The sequence below is a fragment of the Ixodes scapularis genome, unplaced genomic scaffold, assembly GCF_016920785.2.
Source record: "Ixodes scapularis isolate PalLabHiFi unplaced genomic scaffold, ASM1692078v2 PGA_scaffold12__126_contigs__length_90152505, whole genome shotgun sequence".
Lineage (NCBI taxonomy): Eukaryota > Metazoa > Arthropoda > Arachnida > Ixodida > Ixodidae > Ixodes > Ixodes scapularis.
This window is the reverse complement of record NW_024609838.1, coordinates 27403374-27415223: the sequence shown is the minus strand read 5'-3', so window position 1 is coordinate 27415223 and position 11850 is coordinate 27403374.

Here is an 11850-nt window from a genome sequence, read left to right as displayed (position 1 = left end):
TAAAATAAAATGAAAAAAAAAGCGCATTCACCGACGTGTCCGACTGCAGTTGACGTATATATATACTTTACGACCATATATGGCATTCTCATCCTGCGGTAGATGAAAGGTGTTTCATATGCGTTTGTCTAATCTTTCCATTGGTTTCTCTCGCGGCATTTGCAGTGTAACCACGTGTATTTATCGCGTTGCATACGCATTGTTCTTGCGTAATGATTTTCCCTGTCAACTTGCGGGCAATACTTCTTTTCGATTGATTGCGTGCTTTATTGTCTCGTGGGTTGCTTTGTTTATATCTTGAAACTTTTATTTTCGTTACAAAATGCTCTTGACGACCTTTTAGACCGAGTACGATTGGTAAGGGCAGAACATGCTCTACACCGCATACTGCTAATGTCTCAGGCTTACATCGTTCAGATGGTCCGAGAGAGCATCCATGTCGAATATTACGTTGTCCAACTAGAAAGAGAAGACAAATCAAATTATCAGGAGCCAATGAAAAATAAATAAAAAAGATTATAGAATACTAATGGAAATGCAAAAATATATGGGTAGCTCAGACTGTCCTACATTATTTTTTCACTGGTCCCAATACCCCGATTTCAGAGCATACTGCGAGTACACCCGCGGACATTATTAACTGAAACACCAGATCCGATCATTTTTCGTGTCCGCGGTCGCAACAACCTCGGTGATATCTCAGTCAATAAAGTAGTCTGAAGAACGAGACCTCCAGTTCGGATACAATTCGGAGTTTAAGCCACAATTCATTAAAAAAAAAAAATCCCTGGCAGCTAGGCCGAAGGAGCGTAAAGGTCTGTTTCAGCTCATTATTATCCGCGACAGTACAGAGTTCCTACAGCGTTTGTGGCAGAACAAACGCAAATAAAGCAGAAAATAATATGGCTTCTATGAGAATACTTGCGGCCATCATCCGTAAGACAATGTTATGTTCTTTCATTGTTCCTAAGGTCACCGATGAGATGTGAACGGCAGCGAGGTCCTTCGGTTTTCCCGCCTCCAGCGTGATCATCCTACCTTCGATGGTGCTTCGGCGTCTCGTGAGCCCTCGAGCATGCGCGCGCAGTTAAGGCATGACGGAAGGCATCGAGTGCTTGCTGGAGGCCAGGCTTTCGAAACGAGACGCCCTTACGTTCTCATCTTACCGGGGACTATGCGGAGAGCAAGTTTGTCTGCTTCTTTTGCTGAGGTCGCGGTGACGTCAGAACAACGCAGAGTTCTGATTGGCTCTGATTGGAAGGATAGTGGGTAGACCTCAAAGCAAGCTGCCTTGAGGACTACCCACTATCCTTCATTCAGAACCAATCAGAGCTCGCTGGTCTGACGTCACCATAGCCCCTGCAAAAGGAGCAGACGAAGTTGCGCTCCGCAAAGTACGCACTTTGAAGATTTCGAAGTTTTCGGATTTCTTTAGGGAGTCACATGTGCCTTTTATCTACCAGTGCACATCGGGTGAATGGTCTTTTTTTTATCTAGATCAATTTGGCTGCTGTCACCGAATTGGCGGTCTTTTAAGGTTCTTTTCCTACATTAAGGACATGCAAATAACATGAAGTTAATGGTCAGTGTGTCATGTGCAGATAAATGTTCGACGACTCGTACGTTGCCCTCGTGTTCCTCGGCTGTCGAGGTGGGAGTCTTGCCGTCTTTCACCTGCGAGCAAGGACGACAACCACGAGAACATTTAAATACACAGTTTGGAACCGTAATGAGGCAACGCTAAGTAACGCGTATGAAGCACCGCTCAGACAAATAAGAAGGTGTCACGCTCGACTTGGAAGAGAAAATACGTAATTTCACATTGGCATGTGCTCATAAATATTCATGATGGCGACCGGTTGTAATTACAACGCGCGATGAACAGGATGACGTCATCGATCTAAATCGTTCATCCCATTTATCGGCTTATGTGAATGCACTCGCAGAAACGTTAAAAGGCATCGCACCCCTACTGAATCACGTCTGAGCTGGAAGTTTCAACCATCAGGGTTGAAAAATCAATGTATAATTTTTTAGATATGATTTTTTTTTAGATTACTTGTATCTTTGGCAAGTTTTATTGTTAATATGTCATCAGACTCCCTTTCATAAAATGTACCTCATTGAAGTACGTTTGAGGATTATCAAACTGAACTAAATATCTTTACCACTAATTTGATAAAACCACGAAGTTGAACCTGATGAAATATTTTTAACTTTTTTATTTTTGCGCTTTTTTGTTTCTGATATTAGTATGTGCAACTCATATCTTTCGTTCAAATGTACAGCGGTACTTAGAAAACGGTTAGTCTGTTGACAAATCTAGATAAACAAAGTCTATGTAGATTTACGCATTTAGCTTTATGCATAGTTTCTTAATGTCTCAAGTGTTGCATTTTTGTAAACTTACTTGATTTAGGTACTTTTCGGCGTCATTGAGGATCTCCTTCGTGCAGTTTAGCTAGAATTCAAGAAAAAACACTAATTATAATCTTCATTTGTATACGACAAATCTCTACATCTGAATAATAGCTTCAAATTATTAATTACTTTTCACGATACATATCTGAAAGCGTTTTGTCTAGGAAGGGGATAATTTGCATTTTTCGCAGGATTTTATTTTCCGTTGGTATAGCACAATATATGGCTTTCTTAAAACATCATCATTTCATAGTAACCCTGGATAAAGTCGCATTTCCATGATATAACGAACGTGTGGTGACTATAATCGGTTTTTACACAATCTATTATACGCTCCGGCCAGCGGATTTTTTTTTCCTAACAGTAAACCGCAGCTTTCAGCGACTTGTCGTTTGCTCGGCACGGGAGGCTCGTATAGAATTTGAAGGGTTCTTTTCCAAACACGGCTTTATCCCGTAATAGATGCAATAAGTTCCTTACGAATTCGTCCACCTCCTCGTCCGGTTTCATTGTGTCGTTTTTCTTCTTCATCTGCGAGTTAAAGCAAGTTGAGTGTTATACGCAGTGTTCATTAGAAACGCGAAGGACATCTAACGCCACCGGTGCAGACGGTAGGCTCTTAAAGAGGCACTCCTCTCCTTCTCCTCCCTCCCTCCTCCCCCTCCCACACATACACATATATGTTTTAAATATATTTAGGCGATTGAATATGCTGTCAGGAGACCACCCAATCAATATTTTGCTACGGAGTCACGTATATCTTTAATAAAGCAAAAAAAAAAAAAAAAAAAAAAAAACCTCAACCGCTTGAATTTGAAATATGAGCACTGAGGCTCATGGCCACGACATGTGGGTGATGTGTACCGAAGAGGGCAGAGAAATGTAAGGAGAAAGTTTCCGAAAGTCGTGCAACTAGACCCGACCGCGTTGTTTTTTTCGTTTTTTTTTTTTTTGGTTAGTGAAGCAGACGACGACAACGTCGAGGTTGCGTGTACCGTTTGTCGTGCGATTGTTTAGCACTTATATCCCTTCCACTCGATGTTCTGCGCTTGAAGATCAATTGGCCGGTACCACGAACGACAGTTCGGAAGTAGCGGCCCCACGCCCGCCGCAACGTTGGTCCTTCGTGCGCCGCCATTGCTTCGTCCAACCCGCGGTACGTCGCCATATTGAAAATGACGTGGTACATGTACTTCCTGTGATCTGTGTAATGTTTTCTTTTTTTCGATCGACGTATTTGCAACTTTCTGGAGGCCACAAAAAATAGGGTTCATATTCTTTTGTATGTTTAATATTTAATATGTGGTTTAGATGAACCAGGGTTTTGAATTCATTTGGTATGCATTAGTTTGAATGCCACCCGTGGGAAAAAAAGAGTGAGCACGACTGAAACCGGCGAATTCTCGACCGGTTGTTTTCGTGCGAAAAGAACAAATTTCGAGCAGCAAATTGTGTTCTGGGTGGTGTGCTCTTATAGGTAATGTTCAAATAAAAACCTCCGCGAGCATAACTATCCTGTCAGTGTCCCTTTAAGGTTGTTTCTGAAGTAGGAGGCACACTGCTCGTATACATCACACAAAAGACAGTCTGCAAGCACGAGTTGCCGCAATATCCGTGATTCGAATGCCGCGTGACGAAGTTTCTCCTTGAACCCATTGCCAGGCGGCATTCGAAGCACGGATCTCGCGGTGACTCGCCTTCGAATCTGTATATGTTTACTGTCTTTCGTAGGATGTATAAGCAGTGTGACCCCAATGAATATGTTCAATCTCGACATTTGTTACTTGGGTGTCGTCGCCACGTAGTGGTTGATTAATAAATTCCCCCCTCGTTGCATTTCTTACAGACACGACCATCTTCACAAAAGTCTCGTATCAAACGATCGTCAATTTCTCATCTACCCTCTAAAGTACGCTCTAATATCGAGGTCATGAAAACCAGCGTATAGTATATAATTTGTAGAGAAAGCGAAATTCAAATCACCATGTGAAATATTTGTTTTCTGTGCTCGAGGCTGCCGCGAGTGTGGTTTTATAATAATAATTCTTCGCGTTGCATGTTGTCGTTTTTTTCTTTTCTTCTTTCGTGTGAAAATATGTTGTTTTATGCCATGGTTCTTCTCTTTGTGATTTTGCGTGCGTGCCAAAATATTATTTTCGATGGTAGATAATGATGATGATGATGACAATAATAATAATAATAATAATAATAATAATAAAAATTAGGGAAAATTGAGGTGCTCTTGGTGGCTAGCAAGGCTTGCCAGATAGGCGGGGGTCAGTACGCGAACAAATATCATTGTGTCTTGCACAACAATATGCGGAATGTAGAGAAAACGCTTAATCATTTAAGATAAGTTTCACTAGATGACCTTTGCATCAACCGTCATAAAATGTCCTTGAATTATATGAAATTAAGAAATAAAACATATTGGCTATAATTAGTTGATTAACGAACATCGCAGGTTTAATCCTTCAGGTTGTGTTCGCGACAGATCATTTACTCAAACATTAACATTTGCGATGTTTAAATGGAAGCTATCAATCGATGAACGCGAATATTACTGCCCCTGTTTTTTTTTTACCTCTATTTTCACGCGAAAGTTACTGCTATACTTTTAATTGAGAAATTATACTCACGTGTTCGACATATTCTTTAAGATCATCCATTGCCTTTGCGACGTTTCCCAGCTGTAAAAGAATTCGCAGTTCCAACGTCCACCCTAATCCACAACGCTTACTAAAAAAGCAAGAAAAAAAAAAAAAAAAAAAACAGTGCGTGGTGAAATCTTTGCACCTTATATTACCGCACCCAATGATTTTGCAACATTAGCAGATATGAACGCCGAAGGACCAATCGAGACGCAGGAAGCGCGAACATTATAAGCCAATCCCTGCGCTTCTTAGGCGGTCAGTAATTAACTATGGATAAACTCGACTCTGCGACGTCACGACCCTGCGGTGGCGCTGCTGTCGGCACTGCGCATGCTCAGATGCTTCGCGTCACGCGAATCGGGTTTCTGTACGCGCGTAGTCGCGGGCTTGTTTGTAAACAGTGTGTTGGTCGATAGTGTACTGTATATGTATACTCTGTGCAGATGTTATGGTAGAACCGCCTTCATCGTGTTAATTCGAAGATATTAGCCCCCTTCGGCGATATAAATATTGCGAAACTCGTAAGAGGCCTAATTCTCAAGATACGCTTCAATTACTTATTAGTAAAATCCATTTCCATGTTCCTTTCCGTGCGACGAGACAGCTCACCTGTCTTGATATTTGCTCACCATGCCGTGTGTCACCTCTTTCTCGTTTACAGACATTGTATAACAGCATTGTGCCACCTCAAGTTGACATCACCACACCCCTGCCCACATTTCGCTGTCAGTTGGACGAACTTTTCGTCACTTCATAGCGCGTCAGTGTATAGGCATATCTATTTCTTTTTAATGAGTAGGATTTTTGTTTAAGAGTTTTTATTGTACGAGTTGGTGTACCTAAGAGAAGGCCGCTCGGCCGTTTTAGGGCACCCGAAAAATAAAGATTATTATTATTATTAAATGTAAAAAAAAAAATTTAAAAACTATATATATTTATATTTATATATCGGTTGTCCCTAGTCACCAGGCTTCATCTAAAATGGGCCGTAAAAATCTACGCCTGCACGTAGCAATCTAAACTTTTTGTCAAAGGCGTATTTCACAGGACGCTTTTATCTTGCAAAATTACAAAGCGTAACTCTCTTTCTCTAAAAAAATAGGGCCACGAAACTTGCCAGGGTTAACGGCGGGTGGCGATGAAGACGACCATGTTGAGTAGAAGGGCACGTTTGGCGCTCGTATTGATAGATAGCGCTACCTCCTTATCGAGACTGCTTGCGACCACCATCGTTTATTAAAATGAACATAATCTTTTTGTAATGTAAGTCTGGTTAAAAATAAATGCCGACAATAAAAGCTATACTTAAAAAAGAAAAAAAAAACGCGTTTCCATAACGACGGCGGTTTCGCTGCCAACGGATTTTGTCTGCTTTCTTTCACTGGTTGGTTACACCACCAGAGGGTGCTCCCGACGCCAAATATCAATACGCGCGCCAAACGCAGCCCGCAACTCGATTCGGTTGTCTGCGTCACCATCCGCCGTTGACCCTGGCAAGTTTTTTGGCCCGATGTTTTACAGAAAGGGAGCTACGCTTTGAAATTTTAAAAGAAAAAAAACGACCTTTGAAATATACCATTGACGAAAAATTTAGATTGCTACTTGCAGGAGTCGAATGTTACGGTCCATTTTAGATCGAGCCTGGTGACTTGAGACACCCTATATATATATATATATATATATGAACTGAAAAGCTGACGTTGTATCTGGGGACGTATGCAAACAAGAATTCTCTCGCGTATCTTTTTTTAAAGAGAACATGTCCCCGAACAATTAAAAATGTTGCTATTTTTTTTTTTCAAAGTAGCAAAATAATAAGCTGAAAACGTATTTACCTTTTTTAGTTGATCTTCTGCTCTTGTCTTGTTGAGTGGATGCGTTTTCGCCTGAAAATGTATTATGCAATTATATTTTTGTGTTTTCTTTTTTTTTTTTTGTATAAGCAACACAATCAAGAGTGTAAGAGAGAAATAGAAAAAAAAAGTTAGAGATAATTGTTTTTCTGTCAAGATGCCGTAGTTTTAGTCCTTAAATGCAGGAAAACGTTGTTTTTTTATGTGAAAGGGAAACTAACAATAACAGATGGTAAATACTGAAAACAAATCTTTCAGTCAATGAACATATCTTATTCACGTTTTGATGCAAAATAATTATTTGTTTATTTGTTTATCAGTATATTTATTTATTAATTTCCTTCATTCAATAAATAAAGTATTTAGTAAAAACCATCGGGGGATTTTGAAATTAATTATTGTCCCTCAAAAAGCATACATACGTACTACTTCCTTTTTTTGACAGGAACAACAATTTAACGATTACTTCGAGAGTATAGAGTAGACGTCACTTTTTCTACTGCTTCACTATGTCATTGGATTCGTTGCCTTCTCATCATGTGCTACAATAAACACAGCGGCCGTACGTCAGAGCATGATTTGCTATGTTTTTGTGTGTGTTCATAGCGAAAGCAAAAGCTTTTTTTTTTTTTTTTTTTTTTTTTATACACGGTGTAAGAACTGGCTGAAGGATACGAAACTGATTATAGCCATAATAGTGGCCGTAATGTATATTTCCGGTGGTCTCCAATATATCTGTTACTAGGTTCACTACCTTCAAAAGCAACCAATTAGTTTAGCCCTTCGATAACCTCAAAAAATAAAAAATTAACGTTAAAAGAAGTTCATAAAATGTCTGATTCCAACCGGCCGTTCTCACATCCGCTCATGGTCACCACTCAGTAGTTGCGGCACAAAATATTCAACATAAAAAAAGGAAACAACGACCGACAAACAAAGCAACAAAAACAACAAACAACAAACAATGAACAGCGAACAACCAAACGAACGAACGAACAAACAAACAGCAGAAGTGTGGGAGCTGTCTGGAACACGCGCCATATTAACTTACTTTTTTCATGAGGTCTCTCTGTTCCATCAGTTTGCTTCGGATGTCGTTAACCTGTGGGAGAAAAAAAATTGTACGTGTGACATCACACAAAAATTCGGTGTTACTGGTTTAGTCTGGAGCCATTTAGTTTTTCCATTTTGGGGCCTTTTAATTTCCTGCGCGGTACACTACACTGTGGAATTTAAAAAAAAAATATTTTATTTGTTTTCTTCGTTGCGTATACTTTTGTTTGTCGTTACTTTCTACTAGTACTACTACAAAAAATAAATACTGGTTATTGAAACAAGAAGCCTGACGAGGCAAGTTTCCTATTTATCGTTTAACTAAAAAAAACACCAAAAAACCACAATGTTATAGTCGTTTTTTTAGGTCAGCTTATACTGGTTGTTTGATATACAGTAGTTAGCACGCGATGTCTTACCAGTTACACAACCCCGAAACCGGTAATCTTAGTGCTCTGTTATTTAATCAATGGAGTGCGGCGGCACGCCTCCCTTCTCGAAACCGCAACGTCACGTAACCCATTCCCGTGTCTCCCAATAAACCAGAGTCACACTAACAGCTTCGTAGTGATAGCTGTGATCACCTAAAGTCATCTCGTTATGACTTGGCAGCCACTGAGACCCGAAAATCACTCAAAAACGTGAGTGTTATAAGAAACCAGTTGTCTTGGTCGCGCCCCACCCCGCAGAACCGAAATTCAAAGGAAGAAGGGGGAACATAAAAAAAGAGCCACGCCCTACGTTTCTTAAGTTATCAGAGATTAAACTTATTTTATTTTATCACGCGTAAGATGATTCTGTCAAAACAGATGACCGACTCACATCTTTGACATATTCTTCTGGCTCCTTGAACTTTTCATCTTCAGGGTCCGGTTTCTGAAAACATCAAACAAAACATGTAAGTTTAAACCACAAAAAAAAAAAGAAAAAAAAGAAGAAAAAAGAAGTTGATAGTAGGGCTAGGTGGCGCAACCTACCGCCCGTTACAAGGGTGTAGCCATTGACATTCATCCATCGTTGTGTTAAGAGAGGGTGTTCATATGTGTTCTTCATTTGACTTGTCGCGTAAATGATAACCTGATGTCAATGTGGCTTCGTTTAGCGTCACCATTCACACGGGAATGTGCACGAATGAGACGGAAGACGCGCCGGCACAGAAGATCGGTGCTGCAACGCTGTGCTAACCAAGCACTCTAGAAAAAAAGGGTATGCATGTGGACACGGCGAAATCCCGTCGACGTTGTGTTACAACCTTCCGCTTTTCGTTCAGGTTGATCCAAATCGCTTCATGGATAGGTACACGTGTTATCGAAACAATTGCCGATTTATTATTGTTGTGCCGTGTCCAAGTGCCTTTGTGAATTATGTGAAGGAGTGCAGGAATCTGTTGTTTCTACTTCTTACTTGTAACATAAAAAAACAAAACAAAAAAAAACTGGCGTTTTTGGCTTTTGAATAGCTGGTTCTATCTTTACTAATAAAACAAACAAAAATGAAATTGCTGCAGATACGAAGTTCATAAAAAGTAGTCAGGCCCTCACTGAGCGAAACATTGAACGCAAAAACGAAGCCCTAGGCAGGTTAGTTAAAGGACAAGACTGGGAAAAGAGAAGGAAATCGAAGATCAAAGAGGTCATAGTACAAGCAGCGCCTGAGTTGACCTTTAGCAGTGAGGAGCCTGATGAAGGTGTGCTGCAGTACTTGAATCTGAGGTTGAACACGCTAGACGGGCTGTGCTGCGATTATGGCAAGCTCGTTGCAAAGCCCTTGTTGCCATACAAAAGTTTGTCATTCGAAATTGGTCAAACGAGGTGAAGTGGAATTTTTAGTATACCTCGCTCTAAAAAGATCTCAGCACAAACTACAGGAACCTGCTAGGAGGCAATTGTGGAGGGCGTTGCAAGGGAAAACTTGGATGGATTCGGAGGAGTGAGGAGGAAAGAAAGGGAGAAACCTGACAGGGTAGGGAGCATTTTATTTTTACATAATTTTTCGCACAACCTGTTGGCGGTTGCCGGGAAGTTCAGGGTGGTAGTGGTTTAAGTTGAACAGGCTTACACCATTTTTGGGTAGAGCCCAGCGTTGTCAAAACGGCACAGGGAAGCCGCCGTTGATTGCCAGGTTGGGATAGTGTATAATATTCCGATGGGCTGTTTCGTTCTTGTACGTGGGACAGACGAAACGGTGCATAAATGAAAGAGTTCTTGAGCATATGAAGGCGGTCTAGAACTGATCTCCGAATTCTGAGATCGCTAATCATGTGCCGGAATGCAATAATTGTTTGCCTGATTGGAAGAAACTCTGGGGATAAGCAAGGCAAACGATTATGCAAAAAGAGTCTCGAAGGAGACAATCAGAATTGCGTCCGTACAGGCTCCCTAGTTTTGGTAACCGGACAAAAGCTCACCCATTTTTAAACAGACCCGGACAAAAGCTCACCTCCCCCTTTCGGCTACCCGGACAAAAGCTCACCGGGAAAAAGACGGGCTGGTCTAAGGTACGGTCGGGTTTGAAAATGAGCCGTTTTCAAAGAAACTGCTGACCCCTGAATTTGGTCATGAGATAAGCCACACCGAAATAGCGTTTTGGGACAAAAATCTAGGTCACCGCAACTAGGAGCTGTCTTTGTCCACGCACACATAAGTTAAAACCGGAATTCCCCAGTATCTGGTAAACCTGCCTCTGAATTTTTTTTTTATTCAAAAATGTGTTTATTGTATTGTTGCTAGTCGAAAGAATTGTACGTCGACTTTGATCCCACCTTTGTCTTGTTCTTTCCAAGTTCCTCAACTCAACCAACACGCTCGTCAGTCTACATAACATTAAGAACTGGGACGAAACCAGGGCGCACTCGCAACTAACATTTATTGGAAACCCATCTTTTATTGTACTCGTGGGTATATCCAGTCACTACTACATCTGCTGCGGCCCTTTTTTTAAAAGAAGGCGTACTCTTTCGCCGATAATGACACAAATTTGCCGTTAATACAGTCTATGCCTTTTTGTTATATTTGAAAATCCGCCCGTTTGGCCGTCGGGACACCTCGCTACGCATTGCAGCCGCTGCACATGTGCATCGTTGGTGACATGGAAATCTTGTCTAGGTATTGAGATCGGATATCTAGGAAGCTACACGAGTCCTTTTTTTAAATATACAAAAACTAGATTGTATTCGCGGCACATCTCTGTCGTTATCGGCGAAAGTGTAATATGGTTTTCTTTTTGCGGAACGGTTGTAAGAAAGACTATGTATTTTACCACGAGTATATAAGAGATGGGTTTGCAATAAAAGTTAGTTCTAGTGCACGTTGTTTTCGTCTTTATTCTTGTGGTGCTTTTGTGGTTTCGGCGCTTTGAACGTGGTAATGAACCAACTAGCCTAAATCACCGTTTTAATGATATTTTTTTAGCTAGAATTGCCGTTAGTGCCCTTGACATTGGAAATACTAACTGTTCCAGGACAACACTTGCAACAAGAAAAAAAGTGTTGCTTGAATGAACGTTTATACTTTAAAATTACTAAACATCTTCAAATGATCACCGAGAAGCATTGAAGCTCCTAATAATCTCATATTTTATCCCAATATAAAAAAAAGGATTACACCCTCCCTAAGAGGACAAATAATGTATGGTTCTAACTGGAGACCAGAAGAGTGGCTTTAGCCGTGACTAAGAAGTGCAGCGATCTGCTGCCCAGAGCAAACCTTAACGAGGTATAGACAGTAAACCCCCTTTAACCAATAACCTGGGCTTTAAAAACAAACAACAAAAACGTAAGTGGTTTATTTTTGGGACTTCGGACCCTAACTGGTGCTTTCACTAAACTTACCACCTTTTTTGTTTTGTTTTTTGCCATCGTAATCCTGAAA